Source organism: Lactuca saligna, chromosome 9 (assembly GCF_052625555.1).
Source record: "Lactuca saligna cultivar CGN05327 chromosome 9, ASM5262555v1, whole genome shotgun sequence".
Taxonomy (NCBI): Eukaryota; Viridiplantae; Streptophyta; class Magnoliopsida; order Asterales; family Asteraceae; genus Lactuca; species Lactuca saligna.
Window position 1 is genome coordinate 167,741,288 of NC_136425.1, and position 11,092 is coordinate 167,752,379.

Below are 11,092 nucleotides of genomic sequence, written 5' to 3' on the forward strand. Positions count from 1 at the left end.
AAGGCAAAGGAGGAACTGAAGATCACTCCCCATCAAGAAGAACCGAAGAAGGAAAGCAAGATGTCAAGTGACTCAAGATTTAATTGTCACTTTTGTGGAGCCAAAAACCATTTTTCCAAGGACTGTATGTTAACGAAGATGACGGGGAAGAATGAGAGTGAAGATGATGAAGCACACTACCTGTGGAAGCTAGAAGAGATTAAGAAGAAGAAAGTTGCTACAAATAACACTATGAATGTTCTGATTGAGCAGGAAAATGTTGCAGATGATGATTTTGGTGGTGTTGAAGTCTAGTCCACTGACTCAGAGGCTGAAGAAGTGAGAAAGCCTACACATGGCATGGCTTTCATGGCGAAAGAAGATGAGTATGCTGCTGAAGGAAAGTGTTTGATGGTGACAGCTGGAGTGTCACATATGAGAGTTACACCACTGATAGGGGTTAAGATGAAGTGAAGGAACAAGAAGACAGGTGCTTCACTGCCAAGCCTGTTGATGAGCAGATTAATGAGTGCGACTAGTTGATCAAGAAGGTACAATCTATTCTCGAATCATTAAAAATCCATTGCACAAACTATGAAAAACAATTGAACTGATTAAAATCTAAATGTTCTAGTTTAAGTGGTAGTTTAACCCAAAATCGCCTCACAAATTCTAACCTAACAGATCAACTCAGCAGGGTGTCTTTGAAGAGTGAGGAGAGGCGAATGTGGATTGAGCACAAGGAGAAAGAGTTAATTAGAATTAAGGATAAGACAATTTATTTGCAAAGGGATAATTTGAAGCTTTTTAAAAGAGAGAAATGTTTTTTGTTTAATTGCTAAACATTTATATTCCAATATCACTCGGTTGCATTTGGATTGTGAAATATGCAAGAAAATTCACAGTATGATTCTTCCCTTCCTTGAATTAAAGGAGGATGAAACTGATGCTGATGTTTACGATTGTGAAGTTGTTGTCTCGTCTGATAAAGTTTCTCCTGGCTATAAAATTGGTATTGACAAAATTGAATCTTTTATCCAGTCTAAAGACCACAAGGACTTGCTTAAGAGTTTATTGGATGAAAATGATAATTTGAAAATTATAACCGAAACTATACAGAAATTTGACTCGTTGAATGCGAAGTTGAGTTCAGAAACAAAAATTAATGTTGAAAATACTTTAGAATTTGATGAGGATGATGATATGAGTGAAATATTTGTAGAAGATGAGGTAGACTGTTCTGAATTTGTTAAAAGCGAACCTGAACCTACCAAAAATCTCATTTTTGAAAACTCTGTTGAGTTAGCCCGTTTGTCCCAAAATAAGTCCAAATTTATGAAAGAAAAGGATATAGTGTATCAGAAGGTTCAAACCATGCCAAATCAAGTTTATGCAGTTACCGACGTTACACAAAAGCAAACAGCCAAACTCACAACATTAGTGAACAAAGATAATGCTGAAGGATGTGATGAATTTTTCTGGTTGGCACCAATAGAGAATGCTAATGAAACGGTCGGTCTACCTAAGAAAACTTCGTGGAGGGTTAAAGGCAGATTTGTGGCAGAACCACTCAACAAGCCTACACGTTTTGATATGCCAAGAACCAGTGGCACCAAAAAATTCCAATTGAATCAATTAAGGTGAAAAGCAAAACCTTCTCGTTAAAGAGTGAAACTCATGATGAAAGATCGAAACCGAAGGTTAACGTCCATAAAACTCCCAAATAGGTGTCTAAAAAGAAGCACCAACGTAACAAGAGATACAAGAAGATTCTCACAGAAAGGAAACAGTTTTGGCAGTCCCAAAACCCAAATTACGCTCGATCAGACAAGAGTTCAACTGCTAAGGATAAAGGAGTGTCAAAGAATCAATCTACTTCTTGTACTCAATGCTATTCATGTAGCCAAGTAAACCAAAAGGGAAGTTTCGGTCCCCAAAATAGAAGCGAAATAAACCGAAAGAGTGGTTTTGGTTCTCAACCCAACAACTGAAGGGACAGTTTCGATTCCTCATCCACAAGCGAAAAGACCCGAAAGCAAAGTTTTGCTTCTAAAACACATTCCTCTCACTCAAAGCACAATCCTAAAGAAGATGTGAAGGGAAAAGGGAAGATTGTCTCAAGAGACGAAAAGAAGATTTATACTAACCTAGAGAAACAAAACCAAAAGTTAAAAAACAATAAATATCCAACTCCTAAACATAAGGTCGAAGTGTCAAAATATAATAAAATAAAAGTTTTTACAATCAAAAGAAAAGATGAAAAAACTCTAATAAAACAAACTTACTTGGTTGATTCTTCTATTGCTATACCCTGTTCTGTAAAAGGCTCACAAGGACCCAAGAAATTTTGGGTTCCTAAATATGCTTGATTTTTGCAGGTTATGCGTGACGATCACTTTGACGACGAATGGTACATTGATAGTGGCTACTCATGTCACATAACAGGAAGAAAGCATGAGCTTCGGGAGTTTCAAGCTCTTATGAATGGTGGTTGTGTCAAGTACGACAACAACTCATTTGGCACAATAAAAGGCTATGGAATGATTACTAATGGCGAATTCTCGATCATAAAAGTAGCATACGTAGAGGGCTTACAACACAATCTCATCAGTGTTTCACAACTGGTGGTGGGAACTGGACTGAAGGTTTTATTCGATGATGAAGGGTCTGAAATAGTAGAGAAGAAGACCAAAATAGTTTTGTTAAAATCCAAAAGAAAAGGTGAAATGTACGCACTGAACCTCAATCCCATTCGAGGGAGGCCAACTGTGTGTCTACTAACGAAAGCACACTCAGACGAAGGTTGGTTATAGCACCGAAGGCTCTCGCACCTCAACTTCAAAGACATCAACAAGCTAGTTCTTGGTGATCATGTACAAGGACTTCAAATACTCAATTTTGATAGAGAACATATGTGTGCTGTATGTGAAATGGGAAAGCAAAGAAGGAAAAGTCATCCAACACGTGCAACACGAAGATCATTGAACCACTTAAGCTTCTGCAGATAGATTTATGTGGACCTTCGGCTATTAAAAGCATTGGTGGTAACAAATATATACTAGTAATAATAGATGATTTTTCTCATTTCACCTGGGTGTTCTTTCTTAAACAGAAATCAGAGGCTACACCAAAGCTCAAGGTTTTTGTGAAGCAGATAGAGCTTCAATAGCGAAAGTTGGTAAGAAATATTCGAGGTGACAATGGGCTGGAGTTCAAAAACAATGAATTTGAAGACTTTCTTGTTGAAAAGGGAGTATCTCACAACTTTTCTGCTCCCTACACTCCACAACAAAATGGTGTCGTTGATAGGTGAAACCGCTCGTTGTGTGAAGCAGCCCGAACCATGCTAGGTTCTCCTCATTGCCTTTATATTTCTAGGCTGATGCTATTTATGTTGCATGCTACACACAAAACATATATCTTCTCAACAATATTTTTTCTATTACTCCATATGAGATCTTGAAGAATCGTAAGCCAAATGTCAAGTTCTTCCATCTGTTCGGTTCCAGATGCTTTATTTTTAATTCAAAGAAGCACCAAAACAAGTTTGATGTCAAAGCTGACGAAGGGATTTTTCTTGGATACTCATTAAACTCCAAAGGCATATAGGCTTCTGAAAAAACGTTCCAAGAAAATCGAAGAAACCTATTATGTCACCTTCGATGACAACTACGTCAAAAAGCTTCAAACAACCGAAGGTTCAATGGAGGAAATATTTCCAACGTCTGGTCAAGTCACTATTTCCATTTTGAATTTATTTTAGCAATACATGTCATTATTTGATGAGCTAGAGAAAGCCATTCACTCTGAAGCAAAGGCAACTGACAATAAGATTGATACCTTGAAGCAAATCATTGATGATGCAACGAAGAATATGGAAAAAGGACAACCGGGAACTGCTAAATAGCCTTGTCAAAGAGAACCTCCAAAAGAAAGTTCTACATTTCAGTGGGAGGGTTCATCTTCATCCGATAACACTGAATTACCATTCCAGGGGGAGAACCCATCAACTACCATGTCAACCGAACATCCAATTGAGGGGGAGAATTCAATGCCTGAAGCCGAAACTGTCTCATCATTTGAGGGGGAGAATGCAAATACAAATGATGATGATACCCAGTCATAATTTGAAGAAGAAGTAAATGCTGAGTTGGATTCCCCCCTATGATCCAAATTACCCTCCTCTCACCAAATGGACAAAAGATCATCCAAAAACCAAAATTATTGGTGATTCATTAGAAAGAGTTCTTACTCGTTATCAACTGAAAGCGAAGCAAACTGAATTATTCTCTCAAGTGGAGTTTTGCATGTTTAATTCGTTTGTCTCCATAATTGAACCGAATACTGTCAACACCGCACTCGATCACTCTAATTCGGTACAGACAATGCAAGATGAACTCAACGAGTTTGGCAAAACAAGGTATGGAGACTGATTCCTACACCAAATGATGCATATGTAGTTGGACTAAAATGGGTATTTCGAAACAAAATGAAAAAAATAAGGGAATGTAATTCGTAACAAAGCAAGGCTGTTGTGAAGTGATATTGTTAAGAAGAAGTGATAGACTACGAAGAGACCTTCGCTCCAGTAGCAAGGTTAGAATCAGTAAGAATCTTTCTGGCTTATGTTGCTCACAAGAACTTTGAAGTATATCAAATGGACATCAAGTGTGCATTTCTAAATGGAAAATTAGAACAAACGGTGTATGTAGAGCAACCACCAGGTTTTATGAACGAGAAGTATCCAGATCATTGCTACATTCTGGACAATGTGCTTTATGGTCTGAAGCAAGCACCAAGAGCATGATATGAAACATTGACTCAATTTCTAAAAATGTCAAAGTTTAAACAGGGCACGGTTGACCTAAACTTCTTTCTTAAGAAAGAGGGTAACCACCTTATGATCGTTCAAATTTATGTGGATGATATCATCTTCGGTTCCACGAATCCTGGCTTAACAGTAGAATTTAGGAAGTTGATGGAGACTAAATTTGAAATGAGCTCAATGGGTCCAATTAACTTCTTCCTTGGCTTAACTATTAGACAGGGACCCGAAGGCATTTTGATTAATCAAGAGGATTACAAGAAGACCCTGCTTACCAAGTTTGGAATGACGGGAGACTCAAAAGTGAAGGTTTCTATGGTGTTTGGCACGAAGTTAACACCTTCTCTGGACAAACCGGGTGCTAACATGAACCTCTATCGTCAAATGATAGGGTCATTGATGTATCTAACAACAAGTTGACCAGAAATAATGTTTTCCATTTGTTATTGTGCCAGGTTTCAAGCTAATCCACGCGAACCTCATCTGTTGGCTGTGAAGAATATCTTTCGATATTTGAAGCGAACCTCCTCTCTCGGTCTATGGTACCCAGCAAAATCAGGTTTCTTTGTTTAGGCATTCTTTGATGTTGATCTAGGAGGACGTGGACTGGACTGAAAGAGCACTACTGGAGGATGAAAGTTCATTGATGGCAAACTTGTTAGCTGGAAATCGAAGAAACAAACATGTGTGTCTCTTTCTACAGCCGAAGCAGAGTATATAGCTGCAGCATCATGTATATCACAGGTAATTTGGTTACAAAGTAACTTCGAGACTAGGGCTTGAACATGAAGAACATTCCATTATATTATGACTCTGAAAGTGCAATAAGGATATGTCACAACCCAGTGCAACACTCCAAAATGAAACACATAACACTGAGGTATCATTTTATTAAGGATCATGTGGAAGACGGTAATATCGAAATATATATTGTAAGAACCATTGATTAATTAGCTGACATCTTTACAAGAGCGTTGCTGAAGCAAGTTTTAATAAAATCTTACAAGGTTTAGGAATGATAGAAGCCGAATCTGTACCGAAATAGCTTTCGCCACATTAAAAGTTGGAAGCGAAATAACGCGAACGCTCGGTCTATTTCGGGTCGTGATTTTTCGGGAACCGAAATGAACCAAACGCTCAGTCCATTTCTTTTGTACACTTTATTGTATCTTTATTTATTTTATGTTTTTCTATTACTTTTCATACAATCCAAAAATAATTTATTTTCTATTTTTATTTCTTTTTCAGAAAAATCACTTCAAAACTCACAAATATTGTCTTTTATGTTCCTTAAGAAAATAACAAAAGATCAAAAAATATTGTTTGTTAAGTCTTATTCTCATTCAAGGTTATGGGCTACTTCTTATGATGGAGCTGGGGCAGGTATTAATCTTAATCTTTGTACTAGTTAAGTGTCCCTAGAAGCATGATGTTGTATGCAGACCGAAGCCTCAAATACTATGAGTGAAGTCTTAATGATTCAATCGACACCAATCGTTTCTTCCTAATTAGGCTGCTAAATCAATTCATGAGCTACCTTACTCTTCTCATATTGAGTTAAGAGTTTTATGCTTTGTCATTCTCTAATAGCAGAGGTACTTATGATTCCTAACCACCTTATCTTATATCTCCATCTCATTTCACTCCACAATCATAACTGTTGAGGCTCTTAGCAATTACCACTAAGGTTTACGGTTACACAATGTCTGTGTTGATGATCTTAGATACGTTCACCACATGCTAAGTGAAACCCAAAATGCAAAACCTTAAATCAATTGACGGTGAACGCGTATGTGTTCAAGCTATTACTTGTTATCTCAAGAAATCTATTTTTGTTTTTGCGTGATCTTTATGAAATTGTCCTACACCAAGACGTTTCTTCCCATAAGATCCAGTTTCATTTTTGTTTTTGAGATTTCTTTTTATCACCAAGTCATTGAAAAAGATCCAAACCTACTTGTTTAACAGGCTACACCGGTCTCACAAGTACTTCTTCCACTCGGTCTTATGTCAAGTACCCATGTTTGGATTGAAGCGAAAGCCACCCTAATAGCTTTATATAAAAATATGCCTTTTAATGTCTCTTTACAAGCATTTGATCGTACTTCAACGGGAAACCAAACAAGCACTTTGAAGTCTCTCTTGACTTTGAAGATAGAGATCCGTGCCTGGGATCCACTATTTTGTGTCTTCCTAGACATCACATATATCTCACAAATTATTTTCTTTATTTCTTTATCTTTGACACTATCCTGCACGAAAATCTTTGATTTTCCAAAGTCTGGTTCGGTATCTAATAAGCTATTTTAAAAAATATAGCTTCAGTTCATTATGATGGAATGGAGTTTATTAAAAGCAAATGGATGAGTCAGCATGAAATTGAAGGGTCTGGAATCTGGAACAATAAGGATGAGATGAATATGGATAGGCACGTGAATTTGAAACGATAGGTGATGCCTCACCTATCTCCGCCTTTTTTCGGTGTAATAGTTGTCCAATCACGATTTTCTAGGTGTCGATTGAGATTTTTTTCGCATGTGATATGATTGCGATTTCTTTCTTTCTCCTGATTGATGGTATAAAGGGTTTTCTCAAATTACCTTTACCCTTTTATTGCTCTCATACTTTTCAAAAGAGAATACCGACGATTCTTCCTCCTCTATTCTTCATCTTCTTCATCGAGCTTCATATATGCTTAATGTGGTGGAATGTCTCAAGTAATCTCCACTCGTTAACACTTTGACGAAGGTTGAATTTGTCCCAACGTCTTTTCTCTCTCAGGTGTACTCTACAGCAACATACGACAAGACAAAAGAGAGGGTTTTCTTTGACATTCTCGATCAAAAGACATCGATTTCCAAGGATCGGTTTTGCTCACTGCTATGGCTTTCTTATGAAACCTCCAAGGTCAAACCTAACTCCATCACCATTTCTCAGCTCTTTTCAATGTTCTATAATATGGGGTATATGAAACTCCTTACGACAATGACTAAAGTCAAGAAGTCTTGCCTTCCTCCTCAATGGAATGGCCTCTTCACTCTGTTGTTCAAAGGCCTTTCTGAGAGGGTTGCTGGTTCAGATGGGGCTAGCAAGGTTTTCTTCACCCTTCTCTATGGTCTTTACACCAGAATCAACATGGATTATGGATTTGTTCTTTGGATTCAGTTGGTGTAAAGTCTCTCCTCTGCTTCGCTTCATTCCAAAATCTCATGTGGAAGGTTTTGGACTCTCGTTACTCACTAGGCTATGGAAAGGTTTCTCGTCCCTATTATGGTAGACTCATTAACTTCTTCGATCACTACTTTTCATATGACTGAGATCATAGTCACCGATCCTTCCAAGTTTCCCTTCAACGACTCTATTCCAGCCTCTATGTATGCTTGTGTGCCTGATGCAAGCAAACTGTTCCAAGCATTAACAAACCTTCCATCTTCCTGGCCAAGGGAGTTAACTCCGAAGATGATAAGGTCCTTAGAGGAAGCTGATAAGCCACCAAAAAGCGGCAAAAGGCCTGATTTGAAAAAGAAGGAGAAAGAGGGTCAAGTGTCCAAGGTGACTACTCCAAAGAAGCGAAAGTCTGAGAAGGCAGCTCCCTCACAACCGTAGAAGAAAAAGGCTAAGAAATTTGCCAAGAAACGACGATGTGTTTCCACCAGTGATTCAAACTACACTCCCTCAGATCAGCAACCAAACTCTCCACCAAGCGAAAGCGAAAATTCTGACTCGGATGATGAAGGTTTGGTCCGTGGTGATACACCTCCAATTTCGCCTACGCATGAGGTACCAGTTTGCTCCAACCCATCTTCACATCCGCCTATCTCAATCCCAATATCCATAACTCCAATCCCACCTGTTATCACCTCCAAACCCATAACAACTATTCCCATTCCTACTCCACTATTCTCTGAAGCAACCACCGTCACTGCTACCCACACTACTGAATCTGAGGTTTGTGCCAACGAATCTGATACGGGGGTTCGTACATCAGTGGTTGAAACCCCTGTTATCTCAAAATATTTCTCTCCTACACCATCAATAGAAACCGCCCCAGTTCTTGGAGGTGAGGAAGTCGAATTTGACTCTTTCTATTATGGTCCCTACAAGGTGCAAAGCGATAATGATGATGATGCCCCTATCACCAAGCGGCATCTCAAGGAGCTGAATGAAAAGCTAGACAAGCTTATGGCTTGTCATCTACTCATTATACTTTTTTTGAGTTTGCTGTGAAAGGCATGATATACACCTGGGTCAAGGAACACGAAGCTTCAATCACCAAAGCCACCTCCGCTATTGATGCTTCAACCAAAGTCTGCACCAAAGCGACCAAAAAATTCGATAAACTAATTCAAAATGATAATATTTTTCTTGAGTCTTTATAGGGTGCTGCAGAGCAAAATCCCAACAAAATCAACGCCTTGGTTCAAACCTTAACTCAATCTCTTCAACAAGAGAAAGGGCATTTTGAGGCGATTCGAAAGAACCTAACCTTTGATCACGTCAAGCATCAAGTATCTGTCTCTGAGCATTTGGATAAAATTTAGGCAGATCTTGCCTTGTAAAGCAGAGTGATGGATGAACTTTCTCTAAAAACCACTCAACTCAAAACCCATACTCTGAAGCTGAATCAAGCGAACAAGGAACTTGAGGCACTGTGTTCAGAGTGTTCTGTGGTAAAAAGCTCAGTTGGTGATGTACACTCGATTCTTCTTCATCTTCTCGAAGCCCACGATTCAGTTCTTTTGATCTCGGTTCGACGTCATTTGGAATAGAAGTTGAGGCTCGCTCTTGATATTCTAAGTCGAATTGAGGGTGTTCCGGAGTCCATTATCCCTCCGCAACAAGGGGGAGAAGAAAAGAAGCCTTTATCTCAAGCACTGAAACCTCAACAACCGAAACCACAACAACCTAAGGTGGTTACTGAACCGAAGGCGAAAGAAGTTTCGGGTTCTGGTATACAAAATAAAAGAAAAGGCATTGTTGATGATGATGATGAGGATGATGTTGATGATATAGAAGAAACGGATCCTAAATCAAGTTCTCACAAAGTGAAGCCCTCTGTTCAAGAGATTAAAAAAAGAGTTCATAAAACGATTAATCAGGAGAATGAAGAGAGAGAGAGAAGCACATCTACTTAAACAAAGGAAATTGAAGCTTCCTTTGTGGTTGTTAGAAAGGCTTCGGAAGGAGGTTATTGAAGATCCAAGATCACATTGGCTAGAGCCTATTCTTTCATTCGATGTTGAGAATTCTAAAGATTTTCAATTCGATATGGAAATCACTCGTAAGGCTTTCATCTTTCATTGTTTTGAGTCTACAGTGGCGATTCCTTCTCCTGATCCGAAGGCTGATCAAGACTTGCTCAAGTACTATCATGAGTTCTCTCAACCCCAATACATGACTTGGAGTAGCAAGAAGATCACAATAGTTAAAGTACTAAAACCTACTCCAACAGGGAAGTTCCTTAATATCAAGCTCAAAGTGACTCGAGGATCAGACGGTTTAGTTCATACAATCTCTCTTGCTGATTTACCGAATCTGAATCCACATGATTGGATTCTCCTGAATAACATCTTACTTGCCAACCCAAAGGAGTATGAGCTAATTATAGGTCACATCAAGCATATGTTGGTGTGTTACATTCATGAAGTAGCAAAGATGGATCAGGAGATTGCCACTGCTATACGAAAGAAGCCCTCAATCAAGCCAATCAGGAAGGCATGTCACATTAAGCTGATGGTGAAGGGTAAAATAGACCCACAGTTTCAGACTGTTATGTTTCTTAGACGCGAGGTTCAAAGGTGTCTATTTGCTCTTTCTGATAAACACCTATTCTCATATTCCTTCTTGAAGCATATTCTTGAGATTATCCATGGGTGTGATCAAAACAGTGAGTCAGACAAGAAGCTGTTTTTAGATATGCTTCAGTGGTATATGGATTTCAGACAGACTCTACTTGCCATCATACCAAGGTTGTTCAAGGTTGTGAAGCGAACACCTCAACCTCCGCCAAAGTGAAGTCTCGCCCCAATTGACGTAAAGGGGTAGATTGTTGGGTTTATTGTGTAGCGTCTTGGGCTCGATTATTAGTCTTGTTTTGTCACCGGTTTGGGCTTGTCCATCCATGTGTTTTGTTTTAGGGTTTAGTATATAAGTTTCATGCATGCAATCTTATCATTAACGCTTTCATTATGATTTTCATTGATTGCATTGTAAAACCCTAGCTCACCTCTACAGTAGAAGTTCTTAATCGAGCTCTGCTGAGGTGTGACTATATTGGAATCATTAAGC